The sequence below is a fragment of the Ochlerotatus camptorhynchus genome, unplaced genomic scaffold (genome assembly GCF_037179485.1).
Source record: "Ochlerotatus camptorhynchus isolate MF236.1 unplaced genomic scaffold, CSIRO-AGI_Acam_v1.1 ptg000290l, whole genome shotgun sequence".
Taxonomy (NCBI): domain Eukaryota; kingdom Metazoa; phylum Arthropoda; class Insecta; order Diptera; family Culicidae; genus Ochlerotatus; species Ochlerotatus camptorhynchus.
This window is the reverse complement of record NW_027040779.1, coordinates 2,621,682-2,649,038: the sequence shown is the minus strand read 5'-3', so window position 1 is coordinate 2,649,038 and position 27,357 is coordinate 2,621,682.

Below are 27,357 nucleotides of genomic sequence, written 5' to 3'. Positions count from 1 at the left end.
GATTAGAGCCATATTAAAGGAGATAAATCGATTTAAAGGTTTGGAAGGCCCACCAGCCGACAAATAAAAGATTTTGTAATATTTTATACTGGGAAATCCGGGTATGAAAATTTCGAGCATCTGAACACCCTTCTTTTCGCGATTAGAGCCATATTAACGGAGATATATAGATTTAAAGGTTTGGAAGGCCCACCAGCCGACAAATAAAAGATTTTGTAATATTTTATACTGGGAAATCCGGGTATGAAAATTTCGAGCATCTGAACACCCTTCTTTTCGCGATTAGAGCCATATTAACGGAGATATATCGATTTAAAGGTTTGGAAGGCCCACCAGCCGACAAATAAAAGATTTTGTAATATTTTATACTGGGAAATCCGGGTATGAAAATTTCGAGCATCTGAACACCCTTCTTTTCGCGATTAGAGCCATATTAACGGAGATATATCGATTTAAAGGTTTGGAAGGCCCACCAGCCGACAAATAAAAGATTTTGTAATATTTTATACTGGGAAATCCGGGTATGAAAATTTCGAGCATCTGAACACCCTTCTTTTCGCGATTAGAGCCATATTAACGGAGATATATCGATTTAAAGGTTTGGAAGGCCCACCAGCCGACAAATAAAAGATTTTGTAATATTTTATACTGGGAAATCCGGGTATAAAAATTTCAAGCATCTGAACACCCCTCTTTTCGCGATTAGAGCCATATTAACGGAGATATATCGATTTAAAGGTTTGGAAGGCCCACCAGCCGACAAATAAAAGATTTTGTAATATTTTATACTGGGAAATCCGGGTATGAAAATTTCGAGCATCTGAACACCCTTCTTTTCGCGATTAGAGCCATATTAACGGAGATATATAGATTTAAAGGTTTGGAAGGCCCACCAGCCGACAAATAAAAGATTTTGTAATATTTTATACTGGGAAATCCGGGTATGAAAATTTCGAGCATCTGAACACCCTTCTTTTCGCGATTAGAGCCATATTAACGGAGATATATCGATTTAAAGGTTTGGAAGGCCCACCAGCCGACAAATAAAAGATTTTGTAATATTTTATACTGGGAAATCCGGGTATGAAAATTTCGAGCATCTGAACACCCTTCTTTTCGCGATTAGAGCCATATTAACGGAGATATATCGATTTAAAGGTTTGGAAGGCCCACCAGCCGACAAATAAAAGATTTTGTAATATTTTATACTGGGAAATCCGGGTATGAAAATTTCGAGCATCTGAACACCCTTCTTTTCGCGATTAGAGCCATATTAACGGAGATATATCGATTTAAAGGTTTGGAAGGCCCACCAGCCGACAAATAAAAGATTTTGTAATATTTTATACTGGGAAATCCGGGTATGAAAATTTCGAGCATCTGAACACCCTTCTTTTCGCGATTAGAGCCATATTAACGGAGATATATCGATTGAAAGGTTTGGAAGGCCCACCAGCCGACAAATAAAAGATTTTGTAATATTTTATACTGGGAAATCCGGGTATGAAAATTTCGAGCATCTGAACACCCTTCTTTTCGCGATTAGAGCCATATTAACGGAGATATATCGATTTAAAGGTTTGGAAGGCCCACCAGCCGACAAATAAAAGATTTTGTAATATTTTAAACTGGGAAATCCGGGTATGAAAATTTCGAGCATCTGAACACCTCTCTTTTCGCGATTAGAGCCATATTAACGGAGATAAATCGATTTAAAGGTTTGGAAGGCCCACCAGCCGACAAATAAAAGGTTTTGTAATATTTTAAACTGAGAAATCCGGGTATGAAAATTTCGAGCATCTGAACACCTCTCTTTTCGCGATTAGAGCCATATTAACGGAGATAAATCGATTTAAAGGTTTGGAAGGCCCACCAGCCGACAAATAAAAGATTTTGTAATATTTTATACTGGGAAATCCGGGTATGAAAATTTCGAGCATCTGAACACCCTTCTTTTCGCGATTAGAGCCATATTAACGGAGATATATCGATTTAAAGGTTTGGAAGGCCCACCAGCCGACACATAAAAGATTTTGTAATATTTTATACTGGGAAATCCGGGTATGAAAATTTCGAGCATCTGAACACCTCTCTTTTCGCGATTAGAGCCATATTAACGGAGATAAATCGATTTAAAGGTTTGGAAGGCCCACCAGCCGACAAATAAAATATTTTGTAATATTTTATACTGGGAAATCCGGGTATGAAAATTTCGAGCATCTGAACACCTCTCTTTTCGCGATTAGAGCCATATTAACGGAGATAAATCGATTTAAAGGTTTGGAAGGCCCACCAGCCGACACATAAAAGATTTTGTAATATTTTATACTGGGAAATCCGGGTATGAAAATTTCGAGCATCTGAACACCCCCCTTTTCGCGATTAGAGCCATATTAACGGAGATATATCGATTTAAAGGTTTGGAAGGCCCACCAGCCGACAAATAAAAGATTTTGTAATATTTTATACTGGGAAATCCGGGTATGAAAATTTCGAGCATCTGAACACCCTTCTTTTCGCGATTAGAGCCATATTAACGGAGATATATCGATTTAAAGGTTTGGAAGGCCCACCAGCCGACAAATAAAAGATTTTGTAATATTTTATACTGGGAAATCCGGGTATAAAAATTTCAAGCATCTGAACACCCCTCTTTTCGCGATTAGAGCCATATTAACGGAGATATATCGATTTAAAGGTTTGGAAGGCCCACCAGCCGACAAATAAAAGATTTTGTAATATTTTAAACTGGGAAATCCGGGTATGAAAATTTCGAGCATCTGAACACCTCTCTTTTCGCGATTAGAGCCATATTAACGGAGATAAATCGATTTAAAGGTTTGGAAGGCCCACCAGCCGACAAATAAAAGATTTTGTAATATTTTATACTGGGAAATCCGGGTATAAAAATTTCAAGCATCTGAACACCCCTCTTTTCGCGATTAGAGCCATATTAACGGAGATATATCGATTTAAAGGTTTGGAAGGCCCACCAGCCGACACATAAAAGATTTTGTAATAATTTATACTGGGAAATCCGGGTATGAAAATTTCGAGCATCTGAACACCTCTCTTTTCGCGATTAGAGCCATATTAACGGAGATAAATCGATTTAAAGGTTTGGAAGGCCCACCAGCCGACAAATAAAAGATTTTGTAATATTTTATACTGGGAAATCCGGGTATGAAAATTTCGAGCATCTGAACACCTCTCTTTTCGCGATTAGAGCCATATTAACGGAGATAAATCGATTTAAAGGTTTGGAAGGCCCACCAGCCGACAAATAAAAGATTTTGTAATATTTTATACTGGGAAATCCGGGTATGAAAATTTCGAGCATCTGAACACCCTTCTTTTCGCGATTAGAGCCATATTAACGGAGATATATCGATTTAAAGGTTTGGAAGGCCCACCAGCCGACAAATAAAAGATTTTGTAATATTTTATACTGGGAAATCCGGGTATGAAAATTTCGAGCATCTGAACACCCTTCTTTTCGCGATTAGAGCCATATTAACGGAGATAAATCGATTTAAAGGTTCGGAAGGCCCACCAGCCGACAAATAAAAGATTTTGTAATATTTTATACTGGGAAATCCGGGTATAAAAATTTCAAGCATCTGAACACCCCTCTTTTCGCGATTAGAGCCATATAAACGGAGATATATCGATTTAAAGGTTTGGAAGGCCCACCAGCCGACAAATAAAAGATTTTGTAATATTTTATACTGGGAAATCCGGGTATGAAAATTTCGAGCATCTGAACACCCTTCTTTTCGCGATTAGAGCCATATTAACGGAGATATATCGATTTAAAGGTTTGGAAGGCCCACCAGCCGACAAATAAAAGATTTTGTAATATTTTATACTGGGAAATCCGGGTATAAAAATTTCAAGCATCTGAACACCCCTCTTTTCGCGATTAGAGCCATATTAACGGAGATAAATCGATTTAAAGGTTTGGAAGGCCCACCAGCCGACAAATAAAAGATTTTGTAATATTTTATACTGGGAAATCCGGGTATGAAAATTTCGAGCATCTGAACACCTCTCTTTTCGCGATTAGAGCCATATTAAAGGAGATAAATCGATTTAAAGGTTTGGAAGGCCCACCAGCCGACAAATAAAAGATTTTGTAATATTTTATACTGGGAAATCCGGGTATGAAAATTTCGAGCATCTGAACACCCTTCTTTTCGCGATTAGAGCCATATTAACGGAGATATATAGATTTAAAGGTTTGGAAGGCCCACCAGCCGACAAATAAAAGATTTTGTAATATTTTATACTGGGAAATCCGGGTATGAAAATTTCGAGCATCTGAACACCCTTCTTTTCGCGATTAGAGCCATATTAACGGAGATATATAGATTTAAAGGTTTGGAAGGCCCACCAGCCGACAAATAAAAGATTTTGTAATATTTTAAACTGGGAAATCCGGGTATAAAAATTTCAAGCATCTGAACACCCCTCTTTTCGCGATTAGAGCCATATTAACGGAGATAAATCGATTTAAAGGTTTGGAAGGCCCACCAGCCGACAAATAAAAGGTTTTGTAATATTTTAAACTGAGAAATCCGGGTATGAAAATTTCGAGCATCTGAACACCCTTCTTTTCGCGATTAGAGCCATATTAACGGAGATATATCGATTTAAAGGTTTGGAAGGCCCACCAGCCGACAAATAAAAGATTTTGTAATATTTTATACTGGGAAATCCGGGTATAAAAATTTCAAGCATCTGAACACCCCTCTTTTCGCGATTAGAGCCATATTAACGGAGATATATCGATTTAAAGGTTTGGAAGGCCCACCAGCCGACAAATAAAAGATTTTGTAATATTTTATACTGGGAAATCCGGGTATGAAAATTTCGAGCATCTGAACACCCTTCTTTTCGCGATTAGAGCCATATTAACGGAGATATATAGATTTAAAGGTTTGGAAGGCCCACCAGCCGACAAATAAAAGATTTTGTAATATTTTATACTGGGAAATCCGGGTATGAAAATTTCGAGCATCTGAACACCCTTCTTTTCGCGATTAGAGCCATATTAACGGAGATATATCGATTTAAAGGTTTGGAAGGCCCACCAGCCGACAAATAAAAGATTTTGTAATATTTTATACTGGGAAATCCGGGTATGAAAATTTCGAGCATCTGAACACCCTTCTTTTCGCGATTAGAGCCATATTAACGGAGATATATCGATTTAAAGGTTTGGAAGGCCCACCAGCCGACAAATAAAAGATTTTGTAATATTTTATACTGGGAAATCCGGGTATAAAAATTTCAAGCATCTGAACACCCCTCTTTTCGCGATTAGAGCCATATTAACGGAGATATATCGATTTAAAGGTTTGGAAGGCCCACCAGCCGACAAATAAAAGATTTTGTAATATTTTATACTGGGAAATCCGGGTATGAAAATTTCGAGCATCTGAACACCCTTCTTTTCGCGATTAGAGCCATATTAACGGAGATATATAGATTTAAAGGTTTGGAAGGCCCACCAGCCGACAAATAAAAGATTTTGTAATATTTTATACTGGGAAATCCGGGTATGAAAATTTCGAGCATCTGAACACCCTTCTTTTCGCGATTAGAGCCATATTAACGGAGATATATCGATTTAAAGGTTTGGAAGGCCCACCAGCCGACAAATAAAAGATTTTGTAATATTTTATACTGGGAAATCCGGGTATGAAAATTTCGAGCATCTGAACACCCTTCTTTTCGCGATTAGAGCCATATTAACGGAGATATATCGATTTAAAGGTTTGGAAGGCCCACCAGCCGACAAATAAAAGATTTTGTAATATTTTAAACTGGGAAATCCGGGTATGAAAATTTCGAGCATCTGAACACCTCTCTTTTCGCGATTAGAGCCATATTAACGGAGATAAATCGATTTAAAGGTTTGGAAGGCCCACCAGCCGACAAATAAAAGGTTTTGTAATATTTTAAACTGAGAAATCCGGGTATGAAAATTTCGAGCATCTGAACACCTCTCTTTTCGCGATTAGAGCCATATTAACGGAGATAAATCGATTTAAAGGTTTGGAAGGCCCACCAGCCGACAAATAAAAGATTTTGTAATATTTTATACTGGGAAATCCGGGTATGAAAATTTCGAGCATCTGAACACCCTTCTTTTCGCGATTAGAGCCATATTAACGGAGATATATCGATTTAAAGGTTTGGAAGGCCCACCAGCCGACACATAAAAGATTTTGTAATATTTTATACTGGGAAATCCGGGTATGAAAATTTCGAGCATCTGAACACCTCTCTTTTCGCGATTAGAGCCATATTAACGGAGATAAATCGATTTAAAGGTTTGGAAGGCCCACCAGCCGACAAATAAAATATTTTGTAATATTTTATACTGGGAAATCCGGGTATGAAAATTTCGAGCATCTGAACACCCTTCTTTTCGCGATTAGAGCCATATTAACGGAGATATATCGATTTAAAGGTTTGGAAGGCCCACCAGCCGACAAATAAAAGATTTTGTAATATTTTATACTGGGAAATCCGGGTATGAAAATTTCGAGCATCTGAACACCCTTCTTTTCGCGATTAGAGCCATATTAACGGAGATATATCGATTTAAAGGTTTGGAAGGCCCACCAGCCGACAAATAAAAGATTTTGTAATATTTTAAACTGGGAAATCCGGGTATGAAAATTTCGAGCATCTGAACACCTCTCTTTTCGCGATTAGAGCCATATTAACGGAGATAAATCGATTTAAAGGTTTGGAAGGCCCACCAGCCGACAAATAAAAGGTTTTGTAATATTTTAAACTGAGAAATCCGGGTATGAAAATTTCGAGCATCTGAACACCTCTCTTTTCGCGATTAGAGCCATATTAACGGAGATAAATCGATTTAAAGGTTTGGAAGGCCCACCAGCCGACAAATAAAAGATTTTGTAATATTTTATACTGGGAAATCCGGGTATGAAAATTTCGAGCATCTGAACACCCTTCTTTTCGCGATTAGAGCCATATTAACGGAGATATATCGATTTAAAGGTTTGGAAGGCCCACCAGCCGACACATAAAAGATTTTGTAATATTTTATACTGGGAAATCCGGGTATGAAAATTTCGAGCATCTGAACACCTCTCTTTTCGCGATTAGAGCCATATTAACGGAGATAAATCGATTTAAAGGTTTGGAAGGCCCACCAGCCGACAAATAAAATATTTTGTAATATTTTATACTGGGAAATCCGGGTATGAAAATTTCGAGCATCTGAACACCTCTCTTTTCGCGATTAGAGCCATATTAACGGAGATAAATCGATTTAAAGGTTTGGAAGGCCCACCAGCCGACACATAAAAGATTTTGTAATATTTTATACTGGGAAATCCGGGTATGAAAATTTCGAGCATCTGAACACCCCCCTTTTCGCGATTAGAGCCATATTAACGGAGATATATCGATTTAAAGGTTTGGAAGGCCCACCAGCCGACAAATAAAAGATTTTGTAATATTTTATACTGGGAAATCCGGGTATGAAAATTTCGAGCATCTGAACACCCTTCTTTTCGCGATTAGAGCCATATTAACGGAGATATATCGATTTAAAGGTTTGGAAGGCCCACCAGCCGACAAATAAAAGATTTTGTAATATTTTATACTGGGAAATCCGGGTATAAAAATTTCAAGCATCTGAACACCCCTCTTTTCGCGATTAGAGCCATATTAACGGAGATATATCGATTTAAAGGTTTGGAAGGCCCACCAGCCGACAAATAAAAGATTTTGTAATATTTTAAACTGGGAAATCCGGGTATGAAAATTTCGAGCATCTGAACACCTCTCTTTTCGCGATTAGAGCCATATTAACGGAGATAAATCGATTTAAAGGTTTGGAAGGCCCACCAGCCGACAAATAAAAGATTTTGTAATATTTTATACTGGGAAATCCGGGTATAAAAATTTCAAGCATCTGAACACCCCTCTTTTCGCGATTAGAGCCATATTAACGGAGATAAATCGATTTAAAGGTTTGGAAGGCCCACCAGCCGACAAATAAAAGATTTTGTAATATTTTATACTGGGAAATCCGGGTATGAAAATTTCGAGCATCTGAACACCTCTCTTTTCGCGATTAGAGCCATATTAACGGAGATAAATCGATTTAAAGGTTTGGAAGGCCCACCAGCCGACAAATAAAAGATTTTGTAATATTTTATACTGGGAAATCCGGGTATGAAAATTTCGAGCATCTGAACACCCTTCTTTTCGCGATTAGAGCCATATTAACGGAGATATATCGATTTAAAGGTTTGGAAGGCCCACCAGCCGACAAATAAAAGATTTTGTAATATTTTATACTGGGAAATCCGGGTATAAAAATTTCAAGCATCTGAACACCCCTCTTTTCGCGATTAGAGCCATATTAACGGAGATATATCGATTTAAAGGTTTGGAAGGCCCACCAGCCGACACATAAAAGATTTTGTAATAATTTATACTGGGAAATCCGGGTATGAAAATTTCGAGCATCTGAACGCCTCTCTTTTCGCGATTAGAGCCATATTAACGGAGATAAATCGATTTAAAGGTTTGGAAGGCCCACCAGCCGACAAATAAAAGATTTTGTAATATTTTATACTGGGAAATCCGGGTATGAAAATTTCGAGCATCTGAACACCTCTCTTTTCGCGATTAGAGCCATATTAACGGAGATAAATCGATTTAAAGGTTTGGAAGGCCCACCAGCCGACAAATAAAAGATTTTGTAATATTTTATACTGGGAAATCCGGGTATAAAAATTTCAAGCATCTGAACACCCCTCTTTTCGCGATTAGAGCCATATTAACGGAGATATATCGATTTAAAGGTTTGGAAGGCCCACCAGCCGACAAATAAAAGATTTTGTAATATTTTAAACTGGGAAATCCGGGTATGAAAATTTCGAGCATCTGAACACCTCTCTTTTCGCGATTAGAGCCATATTAACGGAGATAAATCGATTTAAAGGTTTGGAAGGCCCACCAGCCGACAAATAAAAGATTTTGTAATATTTTATACTGGGAAATCCGGGTATGAAAATTTCGAGCATCTGAACACCTCTCTTTTCGCGATTAGAGCCATATTAACGGAGATAAATCGATTTAAAGGTTTGGAAGGCCCACCAGCCGACAAATTAAAGATTTTGTAATATTTTATACTGGGAAATCCGGGTATTAAAATTTCAAGCATCTGAACACCCCTCTTTTCGCGATTAGAGCCATATTAACGGAGATATATCGATTTAAAGGTTTGGAAGGCCCACCAGCCGACAAATAAAAGATTTTGTAATATTTTAAACTGGGAAATCCGGGTATAAAAATTTCGAGCATCTGAACACCTCTCTTTTCGCGATTAGAGCCATATTAACGGAGATAAATCGATTTAAAGGTTTGGAAGGCCCACCAGCCGACAAATAAAAGATTTTGTAATATTTTAAACTGGGAAATCCGGGTATGAAAATTTCGAGCATCTGAACACCTCTCTTTTCGCGATTAGAGCCATATTAACGGAGATAAATCGATTTAAAGGTTTGGAAGGCCCACCAGCCGACAAATAAAAGGTTTTGTAATATTTTAAACTGAGAAATCCGGGTATGAAAATTTCGAGCATCTGAACACCTCTCTTTTCGCGATTAGAGCCATATTAACGGAGATAAATCGATTTAAAGGTTTGGAAGGCCCACCAGCCGACACATAAAAGATTTTGTAATAATTTATACTGGGAAATCCGGGTATGAAAATTTCGAGCATCTGAACACCTCTCTTTTCGCGATTAGAGCCATATTAACGGAGATAAATCGATTTAAAGGTTTGGAAGGCCCACCAGCCGACAAATAAAAGATTTTGTAATATTTTATACTGGGAAATCCGGGTATGAAAATTTCGAGCTTCTGAACACCTCTCTTTTCGCGATTAGAGCCATATTAACGGAGATAAATCGATTTAAAGGTTTGGAAGGCCCACCAGCCGACAAATAAAAGATTTTGTAATATTTTATACTGGGAAATCCGGGTATAAAAATTTCGAGCATCTGAACACCTCTCTTTTCGCGATTAGAGCCATATTAACGGAGATAAATCGATTTAAAGGTTTGGAAGGCCCACCAGCCGACAAATAAAAGATTTTGTAATATTTTATACTGGGAAATCCGGGTATGAAAATTTCGAGCATCTGAACACCCCTCTTTTCGCGATTAGAGCCATATTAACGGAGATATATCGATTTAAAGGTTTGGAAGGCCCACCAGCCGACAAATAAAAGATTTTGTAATATTTTATACTGGGAAATCCGGGTATAAAAATTTCGAGCATCTGAACACCTCTCTTTTCGCGATTAGAGCCATATTAACGGAGATATATCGATTTAAAGGTTTGGAAGGCCCACCAGCCGACAAATAAAAGATTTTGTAATATTTTAAACTGGGAAATCCGGGTATAAAAATTTCAAGCATCTGAACACCCCTCTTTTCGCGATTAGAGCCATATTAACGGAGATAAATCGATTTAAAGGTTTGGAAGGCCCACCAGCCGACAAATAAAAGATTTTGTAATATTTTATACTGGGAAATCCGGGTATGAAAATTTCGAGCATCTGAACACCTCTCTTTTCGCGATTAGAGCCATATTAACGGAGATAAATCGATTTAAAGGTTTGGAAGGCCCACCAGCCGACAAATAAAAGATTTTGTAATATTTTATACTGGGAAATCCGGGTATGAAAATTTCGAGCATCTGAACACCTCTCTTTTCGCGATTAGAGCCATATTAACGGAGATAAATCGATTTAAAGGTTTGGAAGGCCCACCAGCCGACAAATAAAAGATTTTGTAATATTTTATACTGGGAAATCCGGGTATAAAAATTTCAAGCATCTGAACACCCCTCTTTTCGCGATTAGAGCCATATTAACGGAGATATATCGATTTAAAGGTTTGGAAGGCCCACCAGCCGACAAATAAAAGATTTTGTAATATTTTAAACTGGGAAATCCGGGTATAACAATTTCAAGCATCTGAACACCCCTCTTTTCGCGATTAGAGCCATATTAACGGAGATATATCGATTTAAAGGTTTGGAAGGCCCACCAGCCGACAAATAAAAAATTTTGTAATATTTTATACTGGGAAATCCGGGTATAAAAATTTCGAGCATCTGAACACCTCTCTTTTTGCGATTAGAGCCATATTAACGGAGATAAATCGATTTAAAGGTTTGGAAGGCCCACCAGCCGACAAATAAAAGATTTTGTAATATTTTATACTGGGAAATCCGGGTATGAAAATTTCGAGCATCTGAACACCTCTCTTTTCGCGATTAGAGCCATATTAACGGAGATAAATCGATTTAAAGGTTTGGAAGGCCCACCAGCCGACAAATAAAAGATTTTGTAATATTTTATACTGGGAAATCCGGGTATTAAAATTTCAAGCATCTGAACACCCCTCTTTTCGCGATTAGAGCCATATTAACGGAGATATATCGATTTAAAGGTTTGGAAGGCCCACCAGCCGACAAATAAAAGGTTTTGTAATATTTTAAACTGGGAAATCCGGGTATGAAAATTTCGAGCATCTGAACACCTCTCTTTTCGCGATTAGAGCCATATTAACGGAGATAAATCGATTTAAAGGTTTGGAAGGCCCACCAGCCGACACATAAAAGATTTTGTAATAATTTATACTGGGAAATCCGGGTATGAAAATTTCGAGCATCTGAACACCTCTCTTTTCGCGATTAGAGCCATATTAACGGAGATAAATCGATTTAAAGGTTTGGAAGGCCCACCAGCCGACAAATAAAAGATTTTGTAATATTTTATACTGGGAAATCCGGGTATAAAAATTTCAAGCATCTGAACACCCCTCTTTTCGCGATTAGAGCCATATTAACGGAGATAAATCGATTTAAAGGTTTGGAAGGCCCACCAGCCGACAAATAAAAGATTTTGTAATATTTTATACTGGGAAATCCGGGTATAAAAATTTCAAGCATCTGAACACCCCTCTTTTCGCGATTAGAGCCATATTAACGGAGATAAATCGATTTAAAGGTTTGGAAGGCCCACCAGCCGACAAATAAAAGATTTTGTAATATTTTATACTGGGAAATCCGGGTATAAAAATTTCAAGCATCTGAACACCCCTCTTTTCGCGATTAGAGCCATATTAACGGAGATATATCGATTTAAAGGTTTGGAAGGCCCACCAGCCGACAAATAAAAGATTTTGTAATATTTTATACTGGGAAATCCGGGTATGAAAATTTCGAGCATCTGAACACCCTTCTTTTCGCGATTAGAGCCATATTAACGGAGATATATAGATTCAAAGGTTTGGAAGGCCCACCAGCCGACAAATAAAAGATTTTGTAATATTTTATACTGGGAAATCCGGGTATAAAAATTTCAAGCATCTGAACACCCCTCTTTTCGCGATTAGAGCCATATTAACGGAGATATATCGATTTAAAGGTTTGGAAGGCCCACCAGCCGACAAATAAAAGATTTTGTAATATTTTAAACTGGGAAATCCGGGTATAAAAATTTCAAGCATCTGAACACCCCTCTTTTCGCGATTAGAGCCATATTAACGGAGATATATCGATTTAAAGGTTTGGAAGGCCCACCAGCCGACAAATAAAAGATTTTGTAATATTTTATACTGGGAAATCCGGGTATGAAAATTTCGAGCATCTGAACACCCTCCTTTTCGCGATTAGAGCCATATTAACGGAGATATATCGATTTAAAGGTTTGGAAGGCCCACCAGCCGACAAATAAAAGATTTTGTAATATTTTATACTGGGAAATCCGGGTATGAAAATTTCGAGCATCTGAACACCCTTCTTTTCGCGATTAGAGCCATATTAACGGAGATATATCGATTTAAAGGTTTGGAAGGCCCACCAGCCGACAAATAAAAGATTTTGTAATATTTTAAACTGGGAAATCCGGGTATAAAAATTTCAAGCATCTGAACACCCCTCTTTTCGCGATTAGAGCCATATTAACGGAGATATATCGATTTAAAGGTTTGGAAGGCCCACCAGCCGACAAATAAAAGATTTTGTAATATTTTATACTGGGAAATCCGGGTATGAAAATTTCGAGCATCTGAACACCCTCCTTTTCGCGATTAGAGCCATATTAACGGAGATATATCGATTTAAAGGTTTGGAAGGCCCACCAGCCGACAAATAAAAGATTTTGTAATATTTTATACTGGGAAATCCGGGTATAAAAATTTCAAGCATCTGAACACCCCTCTTTTCGCGATTAGAGCCATATTAACGGAGATAAATCGATTTAAAGGTTTGGAAGGCCCACCAGCCGACAAATAAAAGATTTTGTAATATTTTATACTGGGAAATCCGGGTATGAAAATTTCGAGCATCTGAACACCTCTCTTTTCGCGATTAGAGCCATATTAACGGAGATAAATCGATTTAAAGGTTTGGAAGGCCCACCAGCCGACAAATAAAAGATTTTGTAATATTTTATACTGGGAAATCCGGGTATGAAAATTTCGAGCATCTGAACACCCTTCTTTTCGCGATTAGAGCCATATTAACGGAGATATATCGATTTAAAGGTTTGGAAGGCCCACCAGCCGACAAATAAAAGATTTTGTAATATTTTAAACTGGGAAATCCGGGTATAAAAATTTCAAGCATCTGAACACCCCTCTTTTCGCGATTAGAGCCATATTAACGGAGATATATAGATTTAAAGGTTTGGAAGGCCCACCAGCCGACAAATAAAAGATTTTGTAATATTTTATACTGGGAAATCCGGGTATGAAAATTTCGAGCATCTGAACACCCTTCTTTTCGCGATTAGAGCCATATTAACGGAGATATATCGATTTAAAGGTTTGGAAGGCCCACCAGCCGACAAATAAAAGATTTTGTAATATTTTATACTGGGAAATCCGGGTATGAAAATTTCGAGCATCTGAACACCTCTCTTTTCGCGATTAGAGCCATATTAACGGAGATAAATCGATTTAAAGGTTCGGAAGGCCCACCAGCCGACAAATAAAAGATTTTGTAATATTTTATACTGGGAAATCCGGGTATAAAAATTTCAAGCATCTGAACACCCCTCTTTTCGCGATTAGAGCCATATAAACGGAGATATATCGATTTAAAGGTTTGGAAGGCCCACCAGCCGACAAATAAAAGATTTTGTAATATTTTATACTGGGAAATCCGGGTATGAAAATTTCGAGCATCTGAACACCCTTCTTTTCGCGATTAGAGCCATATTAACGGAGATATATCGATTTAAAGGTTTGGAAGGCCCACCAGCCGACAAATAAAAGATTTTGTAATATTTTATACTGGGAAATCCGGGTATAAAAATTTCAAGCATCTGAACACCCCTCTTTTCGCGATTAGAGCCATATTAACGGAGATAAATCGATTTAAAGGTTTGGAAGGCCCACCAGCCGACAAATAAAAGATTTTGTAATATTTTATACTGGGAAATCCGGGTATGAAAATTTCGAGCATCTGAACACCTCTCTTTTCGCGATTAGAGCCATATTAACGGAGATAAATCGATTTAAAGGTTTGGAAGGCCCACCAGCCGACAAATAAAAGATTTTGTAATATTTTATACTGGGAAATCCGGGTATGAAAATTTCGAGCATCTGAACACCCTTCTTTTCGCGATTAGAGCCATATTAACGGAGATATATAGATTTAAAGGTTTGGAAGGCCCACCAGCCGACAAATAAAAGATTTTGTAATATTTTATACTGGGAAATCCGGGTATGAAAATTTCGAGCATCTGAACACCCTTCTTTTCGCGATTAGAGCCATATTAACGGAGATATATCGATTTAAAGGTTTGGAAGGCCCACCAGCCGACAAATAAAAGATTTTGTAATATTTTAAACTGGGAAATCCGGGTATGAAAATTTCGAGCATCTGAACACCCTTCTTTTCGCGATTAGAGCCATATTAACGGAGATATATAGATTTAAAGGTTTGGAAGGCCCACCAGCCGACAAATAAAAGATTTTGTAATATTTTATACTGGGAAATCCGGGTATAAAAATTTCAAGCATCTGAACACCCCTCTTTTCGCGATTAGAGCCATATTAACGGAGATATATCGATTTAAAGGTTTGGAAGGCCCACCAGCCGACAAATAAAAGATTTTGTAATATTTTAAACTGGGAAATCCGGGTATAAAAATTTCAAGCATCTGAACACCCCTCTTTTCGCGATTAGAGCCATATTAACGGAGATATATCGATTTAAAGGTTTGGAAGGCCCACCAGCCGACAAATAAAAGATTTTGTAATATTTTATACTGGGAAATCCGGGTATGAAAATTTCGAGCATCTGAACACCCTCCTTTTCGCGATTAGAGCCATATTAACGGAGATATATCGATTTAAAGGTTTGGAAGGCCCACCAGCCGACAAATAAAAGATTTTGTAATATTTTATACTGGGAAATCCGGGTATGAAAATTTCGAGCATCTGAACACCCTTCTTTTCGCGATTAGAGCCATATTAACGGAGATATATCGATTTAAAGGTTTGGAAGGCCCACCAGCCGACAAATAAAAGATTTTGTAATATTTTAAACTGGGAAAATCCGGGTATAAAAATTTCAAGCATCTGAACACCCCTCTTTTCGCGATTAGAGCCATATTAACGGAGATATATCGATTTAAAGGTTTGGAAGGCCCACCAGCCGACAAATAAAAGATTTTGTAATATTTTATACTGGGAAATCCGGGTATGAAAATTTCGAGCATCTGAACACCCTCCTTTTCGCGATTAGAGCCATATTAACGGAGATATATCGATTTAAAGGTTTGGAAGGCCCACCAGCCGACAAATAAAAGATTTTGTAATATTTTATACTGGGAAATCCGGGTATAAAAATTTCAAGCATCTGAACACCCCTCTTTTCGCGATTAGAGCCATATTAACGGAGATAAATCGATTTAAAGGTTTGGAAGGCCCACCAGCCGACAAATAAAAGATTTTGTAATATTTTATACTGGGAAATCCGGGTATGAAAATTTCGAGCATCTGAACACCTCTCTTTTCGCGATTAGAGCCATATTAACGGAGATAAATCGATTTAAAGGTTTGGAAGGCCCACCAGCCGACAAATAAAAGATTTTGTAATATTTTATACTGGGAAATCCGGGTATGAAAATTTCGAGCATCTGAACACCCTTCTTTTCGCGATTAGAGCCATATTAACGGAGATATATCGATTTAAAGGTTTGGAAGGCCCACCAGCCGACAAATAAAAGATTTTGTAATATTTTAAACTGGGAAATCCGGGTATGAAAATTTCGAGCATCTGAACACCCTCCTTTTCGCGATTAGAGCCATATTAACGGAGATATATCGATTTAAAGGTTTGGAAGGCCCACCAGCCGACAAATAAAAGATTTTGTAATATTTTATACTGGGAAATCCGGGTATAAAAATTTCAAGCATCTGAACACCCCTCTTTTCGCGATTAGAGCCATATTAACGGAGATATATCGATTTAAAGGTTTGGAAGGCCCACCAGCCGACAAATAAAAGATTTTGTAATATTTTATACTGGGAAATCCGGGTATGAAAATTTCGAGCATCTGAACACCCTCCTTTTCGCGATTAGAGCCATATTAACGGAGATATATCGATTTAAAGGTTTGGAAGGCCCACCAGCCGACAAATAAAAGATTTTGTAATATTTTAAACTGGGAAATCCGGGTATAAAAATTTCAAGCATCTGAACACCCCTCTTTTCGCGATTAGAGCCATATTAACGGAGATATATCGATTTAAAGGTTTGGAAGGCCCACCAGCCGACAAATAAAAGATTTTGTAATATTTTATACTGGGAAATCCGGGTATGAAAATTTCGAGCATCTGAACACCCTCCTTTTCGCGATTAGAGCCATATTAACGGAGATATATCGATTTAAAGGTTTGGAAGGCCCACCAGCCGACAAATAAAAGATTTTGTAATATTTTATACTGGGAAATCCGGGTATGAAAATTTCGAGCATCTGAACACCCTTCTTTTCGCGATTAGAGCCATATTAACGGAGATATATCGATTTAAAGGTTTGGAAGGCCCACCAGCCGACAAATAAAAGATTTTGTAATATTTTAAACTGGGAAATCCGGGTATAAAAATTTCAAGCATCTGAACACCCCTCTTTTCGCGATTAGAGCCATATTAACGGAGATATATCGATTTAAAGGTTTGGAAGGCCCACCAGCCGACAAATAAAAGATTTTGTAATATTTTATACTGGGAAATCCGGGTATGAAAATTTCGAGCATCTGAACACCCTCCTTTTCGCGATTAGAGCCATATTAACGGAGATATATCGATTTAAAGGTTTGGAAGGCCCACCAGCCGACAAATAAAAGATTTTGTAATATTTTATACTGGGAAATCCGGGTATAAAAATTTCAAGCATCTGAACACCCCTCTTTTCGCGATTAGAGCCATATTAACGGAGATAAATCGATTTAAAGGTTTGGAAGGCCCACCAGCCGACAAATAAAAGATTTTGTAATATTTTATACTGGGAAATCCGGGTATGAAAATTTCGAGCATCTGAACACCTCTCTTTTCGCGATTAGAGCCATATTAACGGAGATAAATCGATTTAAAGGTTTGGAAGGCCCACCAGCCGACAAATAAAAGATTTTGTAATATTTTATACTGGGAAATCCGGGTATGAAAATTTCGAGCATCTGAACACCCTTCTTTTCGCGATTAGAGCCATATTAACGGAGATATATCGATTTAAAGGTTTGGAAGGCCCACCAGCCGACAAATAAAAGATTTTGTAATATTTTATACTGGGAAATCCGGGTATGAAAATTTCGAGCATCTGAACACCCTCCTTTTCGCGATTAGAGCCATATTAACGGAGATATATCGATTTAAAGGTTTGGAAGGCCCACCAGCCGACAAATAAAAGATTTTGTAATATTTTATACTGGGAAATCCGGGTATAAAAATTTCAAGCATCTGAACACCCCTCTTTTCGCGATTAGAGCCATATTAACGGAGATATATCGATTTAAAGGTTTGGAAGGCCCACCAGCCGACAAATAAAAGATTTTGTAATATTTTAAACTGGGAAATCCGGGTATAAAAATTTCAAGCATCTGAACACCCCTCTTTTCGCGATTAGAGCCATATTAACGGAGATATATCGATTTAAAGGTTTGGAAGGCCCACCAGCCGACAAATAAAAGATTTTGTAATATTTTATACTGGGAAATCCGGGTATGAAAATTTCGAGCATCTGAACACCCTCCTTTTCGCGATTAGAGCCATATTAACGGAGATATATCGATTTAAAGGTTTGGAAGGCCCACCAGCCGACAAATAAAAGATTTTGTAATATTTTATACTGGGAAATCCGGGTATAAAAATTTCAAGCATCTGAACACCCCTCTTTTCGCGATTAGAGCCATATTAACGGAGATAAATCGATTTAAAGGTTTGGAAGGCCCACCAGCCGACAAATAAAAGATTTTGTAATATTTTATACTGGGAAATCCGGGTATGAAAATTTCGAGCATCTGAACACCTCTCTTTTCGCGATTAGAGCCATATTAACGGAGATAAATCGATTTAAAGGTTTGGAAGGCCCACCAGCCGACAAATAAAAGATTTTGTAATATTTTATACTGGGAAATCCGGGTATGAAAATTTCGAGCATCTGAACACCCTCCTTTTCGCGATTAGAGCCATATTAACGGAGATATATCGATTTAAAGGTTTGGAAGGCCCACCAGCCGACAAATAAAAGATTTTGTAATATTTTATACTGGGAAATCCGGGTATAAAAATTTCAAGCATCTGAACACCCCTCTTTTCGCGATTAGAGCCATATTAACGGAGATATATCGATTTAAAGGTTTGGAAGGCCCACCAGCCGACAAATAAAAGATTTTGTAATATTTTATACTGGGAAATCCGGGTATGAAAATTTCGAGCATCTGAACACCCTCCTTTTCGCGATTAGAGCCATATTAACGGAGATATATCGATTTAAAGGTTTGGAAGGCCCACCAGCCGACAAATAAAAGATTTTGTAATATTTTATACTGGGAAATCCGGGTATGAAAATTTCGAGCATCTGAACACCCTTCTTTTCGCGATTAGAGCCATATTAACGGAGATATATCGATTTAAAGGTTTGGAAGGCCCACCAGCCGACAAATAAAAGATTTTGTAATATTTTAAACTGGGAAATCCGGGTATAAAAATTTCAAGCATCTGAACACCCCTCTTTTCGCGATTAGAGCCATATTAACGGAGATATATCGATTTAAAGGTTTGGAAGGCCCACCAGCCGACAAATAAAAGATTTTGTAATATTTTATACTGGGAAATCCGGGTATGAAAATTTCGAGCATCTGAACACCCTCCTTTTCGCGATTAGAGCCATATTAACGGAGATATATCGATTTAAAGGTTTGGAAGGCCCACCAGCCGACAAATAAAAGATTTTGTAATATTTTATACTGGGAAATCCGGGTATAAAAATTTCAAGCATCTGAACACCCCTCTTTTCGCGATTAGAGCCATATTAACGGAGATAAATCGATTTAAAGGTTTGGAAGGCCCACCAGCCGACAAATAAAAGATTTTGTAATATTTTATACTGGGAAATCCGGGTATGAAAATTTCGAGCATCTGAACACCTCTCTTTTCGCGATTAGAGCCATATTAACGGAGATAAATCGATTTAAAGGTTTGGAAGGCCCACCAGCCGACAAATAAAAGATTTTGTAATATTTTATACTGGGAAATCCGGGTATGAAAATTTCGAGCATCTGAACACCCTTCTTTTCGCGATTAGAGCCATATTAACGGAGATATATCGATTTAAAGGTTTGGAAGGCCCACCAGCCGACAAATAAAAGATTTTGTAATATTTTAAACTGGGAAATCCGGGTATGAAAATTTCGAGCATCTGAACACCCTCCTTTTCGCGATTAGAGCCATATTAACGGAGATATATCGATTTAAAGGTTTGGAAGGCCCACCAGCCGACAAATAAAAGATTTTGTAATATTTTATACTGGGAAATCCGGGTATAAAAATTTCAAGCATCTGAACACCCCTCTTTTCGCGATTAGAGCCATATTAACGGAGATATATCGATTTAAAGGTTTGGAAGGCCCACCAGCCGACAAATAAAAGATTTTGTAATATTTTATACTGGGAAATCCGGGTATAAAAATTTCAAGCATCTGAACACCCCTCTTTTCGCGATTAGAGCCATATTAACGGAGATATATCGATTTAAAGGTTTGGAAGGCCCACCAGCCGACAAATAAAAGATTTTGTAATATTTTATACTGGGAAATCCGGGTATGAAAATTTCGAGCATCTGAACACCCTCCTTTTCGCGATTAGAGCCATATTAACGGAGATATATCGATTTAAAGGTTTGGAAGGCCCACCAGCCGACAAATAAAAGATTTTGTAATATTTTATACTGGGAAATCCGGGTATAAAAATTTCAAGCATCTGAACACCCCTCTTTTCGCGATTAGAGCCATATTAACGGAGATAAATCGATTTAAAGGTTTGGAAGGCCCACCAGCCGACAAATAAAAGATTTTGTAATATTTTATACTGGGAAATCCGGGTATGAAAATTTCGAGCATCTGAACACCTCTCTTTTCGCGATTAGAGCCATATTAACGGAGATAAATCGATTTAAAGGTTTGGAAGGCCCACCAGCCGACAAATAAAAGATTTTGTAATATTTTATACTGGGAAATCCGGGTATGAAAATTTCGAGCATCTGAACACCTCTCTTTTCGCGATTAGAGCCATATTAACGGAGATAAATCGATTTAAAGGTTTGGAAGGCCCACCAGCCGACAAATAAAAGATTTTGTAATATTTTATACTGGGAAATCCGGGTATAAAAATTTCAAGCATCTGAACACCCCTCTTTTCGCGATTAGAGCCATATTAACGGAGATATATAGATTTAAAGGTTTGGAAGGCCCACCAGCCGACAAATAAAAGATTTTGTAATATTTTATACTGGGAAATCCGGGTATGAAAATTTCGAGCATCTGAACACCCTTCTTTTCGCGATTAGAGCCATATTAACGGAGATATATCGATTTAAAGGTTTGGAAGGCCCACCAGCCGACAAATAAAAGATTTTGTAATATTTTATACTGGGAAATCCGGGTATGAAAATTTCGAGCATCTGAACACCTCTCTTTTCGCGATTAGAGCCATATTAACGGAGATAAATCGATTTAAAGGTTCGGAAGGCCCACCAGCCGACAAATAAAAGATTTTGTAATATTTTATACTGGGAAATCCGGGTATAAAAATTTCAAGCATCTGAACACCCCTCTTTTCGCGATTAGAGCCATATAAACGGAGATATATCGATTTAAAGGTTTGGAAGGCCCACCAGCCGACAAATAAAAGATTTTGTAATATTTTATACTGGGAAATCCGGGTATGAAAATTTCGAGCATCTGAACACCCTTCTTTTCGCGATTAGAGCCATATTAACGGAGATATATCGATTTAAAGGTTTGGAAGGCCCACCAGCCGACAAATAAAAGATTTTGTAATATTTTATACTGGGAAATCCGGGTATAAAAATTTCAAGCATCTGAACACCCCTCTTTTCGCGATTAGAGCCATATTAACGGAGATAAATCGATTTAAAGGTTTGGAAGGCCCACCAGCCGACAAATAAAAGATTTTGTAATATTTTATACTGGGAAATCCGGGTATGAAAATTTCGAGCATCTGAACACCTCTCTTTTCGCGATTAGAGCCATATTAACGGAGATAAATCGATTTAAAGGTTTGGAAGGCCCACCAGCCGACAAATAAAAGATTTTGTAATATTTTATACTGGGAAATCCGGGTATGAAAATTTCGAGCATCTGAACACCCTTCTTTTCGCGATTAGAGCCATATTAACGGAGATATATAGATTTAAAGGTTTGGAAGGCCCACCAGCCGACAAATAAAAGATTTTGTAATATTTTATACTGGGAAATCCGGGTATGAAAATTTCGAGCATCTGAACACCCTTCTTTTCGCGATTAGAGCCATATTAACGGAGATATATCGATTTAAAGGTTTGGAAGGCCCACCAGCCGACAAATAAAAGATTTTGTAATATTTTATACTGGGAAATCCGGGTATGAAAATTTCGAGCATCTGAACACCCTTCTTTTCGCGATTAGAGCCATATTAACGGAGATATATCGATTTAAAGGTTTGGAAGGCCCACCAGCCGACAAATAAAAGATTTTGTAATATTTTATACTGGGAAATCCGGGTATAAAAATTTCAAGCATCTGAACACCCCTCTTTTCGCGATTAGAGCCATATTAACGGAGATATATCGATTTAAAGGTTTGGAAGGCCCACCAGCCGACAAATAAAAGATTTTGTAATATTTTATACTGGGAAATCCGGGTATGAAAATTTCGAGCATCTGAACACCTCTCTTTTCGCGATTAGAGCCATATTAAAGGAGATAAATCGATTTAAAGGTTTGGAAGGCCCACCAGCCGACAAATAAAAGATTTTGTAATATTTTATACTGGGAAATCCGGGTATAAAAATTTCAAGCATCTGAACACCCCTCTTTTCGCGATTAGAGCCATATTAACGGAGATATATCGATTTAAAGGTTTGGAAGGCCCACCAGCCGACAAATAAAAGATTTTGTAATATTTTATACTGGGAAATCCGGGTATGAAAATTTCGAGCATCTGAACACCCTTCTTTTCGCGATTAGAGCCATATTAACGGAGATAAATCGATTTAAAGGTTTGGAAGGCCCACCAGCCGACAAATAAAAGATTTTGTAATATTTTATACTGGGAAATCCGGGTATGAAAATTTCGAGCATCTGAACACCCTTCTTTTCGCGATTAGAGCCATATTAACGGAGATATATAGATTTAAAGGTTTGGAAGGCCCACCAGCCGACAAATAAAAGATTTTGTAATATTTTATACTGGGAAATCCGGGTATGAAAATTTCGAGCATCTGAACACCCTTCTTTTCGCGATTAGAGCCATATTAACGGAGATATATCGATTTAAAGGTTTGGAAGGCCCACCAGCCGACAAATAAAAGATTTTGTAATATTTTATACTGGGAAATCCGGGTATGAAAATTTCGAGCATCTGAACACCCTTCTTTTCGCGATTAGAGCCATATTAACGGAGATATATCGATTTAAAGGTTTGGAAGGCCCACCAGCCGACAAATAAAAGATTTTGTAATATTTTATACTGGGAAATCCGGGTATAAAAATTTCAAGCATCTGAACACCCCTCTTTTCGCGATTAGAGCCATATTAACGGAGATATATCGATTTAAAGGTTTGGAAGGCCCACCAGCCGACAAATAAAAGATTTTGTAATATTTTATACTGGGAAATCCGGGTATGAAAATTTCGAGCATCTGAACACCCTTCTTTTCGCGATTAGAGCCATATTAACGGAGATAAATCGATTTAAAGGTTTGGAAGGCCCACCAGCCGACAAATAAAAGATTTTGTAATATTTTATACTGGGAAATCCGGGTATGAAAATTTCGAGCATCTGAACACCCTTCTTTTCGCGATTAGAGCCATATTAACGGAGATATATCGATTTAAAGGTTTGGAAGGCCCACCAGCCGACAAATAAAAGATTTTGTAATATTTTATACTGGGAAATCCGGGTATGAAAATTTCGAGCATCTGAACACCTCTCTTTTCGCGATTAGAGCCATATTAACGGAGATTAATCGATTTAAAGGTTTGGAAGGCCCACCAGCCGACAAATAAAAGATTTTGTAATATTTTATACTGGGAAATCCGGGTATGAAAATTTCGAGCATCTGAACACCTCTCTTTTCGCGATTAGAGCCATATTAACGGAGATAAATCGATTTAAAGGTTTGGAAGGCCCACCAGCCGACAAATAAAAGATTTTGTAATATTTTATACTGGGAAATCCGGGTATGAAAATTTCGAGCATCTGAACACCCTTCTTTTCGCGATTAGAGCCATATTAACGGAGATATATAGATTTAAAGGTTTGGAAGGCCCACCAGCCGACAAATAAAAGATTTTGTAATATTTTATACTGGGAAATCCGGGTATGAAAATTTCGAGCATCTGAACACCCTTCTTTTCGCGATTAGAGCCATATTAACGGAGATATATCGATTTAAAGGTTTGGAAGGCCCACCAGCCGACAAATAAAAGATTTTGTAATATTTTATACTGGGAAATCCGGGTATGAAAATTTCGAGCATCTGAACACCTCTCTTTTCGCGATTAGAGCCATATTAACGGAGATAAATCGATTTAAAGGTTTGGAAGGCCCACCAGCCGACAAATAAAAGATTTTGTAATATTTTATACTGGGAAATCCGGGTATGAAAATTTCGAGCATCTGAACACCTCTCTTTTCGCGATTAGAGCCATATTAACGGAGATATATAGATTTAAAGGTTTGGAAGGCCCACCAGCCGACAAATAAAAGATTTTGTAATATTTTATACTGGGAAATCCGGGTATGAAAATTTCGAGCATCTGAACACCCTTCTTTTCGCGATTAGAGCCATATTAACGGAGATATATCGATTTAAAGGTTTGGAAGGCCCACCAGCCGACAAATAAAAGATTTTGTAATATTTTAAACTGGGAAATCCGGGTATGAAAATTTCGAGCATCTGAACACCCTTCTTTTCGCGATTAGAGCCATATTAACGGAGATATATCGATTTAAAGGTTTGGAAGGCCCACCAGCCGACAAATAAAAGATTTTGTAATATTTTATACTGGGAAATCCGGGTATGAAAATTTCGAGCATCTGAACACCTCTCTTTTCGCGATTAGAGCCATATTAACGGAGATAAATCGATTTAAAGGTTTGGAAGGCCCACCAGCCGACAAATAAAAGATTTTGTAATATTTTATACTGGGAAATCCGGGTATGAAAATTTCGAGCATCTGAACACCTCTCTTTTCGCGATTAGAGCCATATTAACGGAGATAAATCGATTTAAAGGTTTGGAAGGCCCACCAGCCGACAAATAAAAGATTTTGTAATATTTTATACTGGGAAATCCGGGTATAAAAATTTCAAGCATCTGAACACCCCTCTTTTCGCGATTAGAGCCATATTAACGGAGATATATCGATTTAAAGGTTTGGAAGGCCCACCAGCCTACAAATAAAAGATTTTGTAATATTTTAAACTGGGAAATCCGGGTATAAAAATTTCAAGCATCTGAACACCCCTCTTTTCGCGATTAGAGCCATATTAACGGAAATATATCGATTTAAAGGTTTGGAAGGCCCACCAGCCGACAAATAAAAGATTTTGTAATATTTTATACTGGGAAATCCGGGTATAAAAATTTCGAGCATCTGAACACCTCTCTTTTCGCGATTAGAGCCATATTAACGGAGATAAATCGATTTAAAGGTTTGGAAGGCCCACCAGCCGACAAATAAAAGATTTTGTAATATTTTATACTGGGAAATCCGGGTATGAAAATTTCGAGCATCTGAACACCCTTCTTTTCGCGATTAGAGCCATATTAACGGAGATATATCGATTTAAAGGTTTGGAAGGCCCACCAGCCGACAAATAAAAGATTTTGTAATATTTTAAACTGGGAAATCCGGGTATAAAAATTTCAAGCATCTGAACACCCCTCTTTTCGCGATTAGAGCCATATTAACGGAGATATATCGATTTAAAGGTTTGGAAGGCCCACCAGCCGACAAATAAAAGATTTTGTAATATTTTATACTGGGAAATCCGGGTATGAAAATTTCGAGCATCTGAACACCCTTCTTTTCGCGATTAGAGCCATATTAACGGAGATATATCGATTTAAAGGTTTGGAAGGCCCACCAGCCGACAAATAAAAGATTTTGTAATATTTTATACTGGGAAATCCGGGTATGAAAATTTCGAGCATCTGAACACCTCTCTTTTCGCGATTAGAGCCATATTAACGGAGATAAATCGATTTAAAGGTTTGGAAGGCCCACCAGCCGACAAATAAAAGATTTTGTAATATTTTATACTGGGAAATCCGGGTATAAAAATTTCAAGCATCTGAACACCCCTCTTTTCGCGATTAGAGCCATATAAACGGAGATATATCGATTTAAAGGTTTGGAAGGCCCACCAGCCGACAAATAAAAGATTTTGTAATATTTTATACTGGGAAATCCGGGTATAAAAATTTCAAGCATCTGAACACCCCTCTTTTCACGATTAGAGCCATATTAACGGAGATATATCGATTTAAAGGTTTGGAAGGCCCACCAGCCTACAAATAAAAGATTTTGTAATATTTTATACTGGGAAATCCGGGTATAAAAATTTCAAGCATCTGAACACCCCTCTTTTCGCGATTAGAGCCATATTAACGGAGATATATCGATTTAAAGGTTTGGAAGGCCCACCAGCCGACAAATAAAAGATTTTGTAATATTTTATACTGGGAAATCCGGGTATAAAAATTTCAAGCATCTGAACACCCCTCTTTTCGCGATTAGAGCCATATTAACGGAGATAAATCGATTTAAAGGTTTGGAAGGCCCACCAGCCGACAAATAAAAGATTTTGTAATAATTTATACTGGGAAATCCGGGTATGAAAATTTCGAGCATCTGAACATCCCTCTTTTCGCGATTAGAGCCATATTAACGGAGATATATCGATTTAAAGGTTTGGAAGGCCCACCAGCCGACAAATAAAAGATTTTGTAATATTTTAAACTGGGAAATCCGGGTATGAAAATTTCGAGCATCTGAACACCTCTCTTTTCGCGATTAGAGCCATATTAACGGAGATAAATCGATTTAAAGGTTTGGAAGGCCCACCAGCCGACACATAAAAGATTTTGTAATAATTTATACTGGGAAATCCGGGTATGAAAATTTCGAGCATCTGAACACCCCTCTTTTCGCGATTAGAGCCATATTAACGGAGATATATCGATTTAAAGGTTTGGAAGGCCCACCAGCCGACAAATAACAGATTTTGTAATATTTTATACTGGGAAATCCGGGTATAAAAATTTCAAGCATCTGAACACCCCTCTTTTCGCGATTAGAGCCATATTAACGGAGATAAATCGATTTAAAGGTTTGGAAGGCCCACCAGCCGACACATAAAAGATTTTGTAATAATTTATACTGGGAAATCCGGGTATGAAAATTTCGAGCATCTGAACACCCTTCTTTTCGCGATTAGAGCCATATTAACGGAGATAAATCGATTTAAAGGTTTGGAAGGCCCACCAG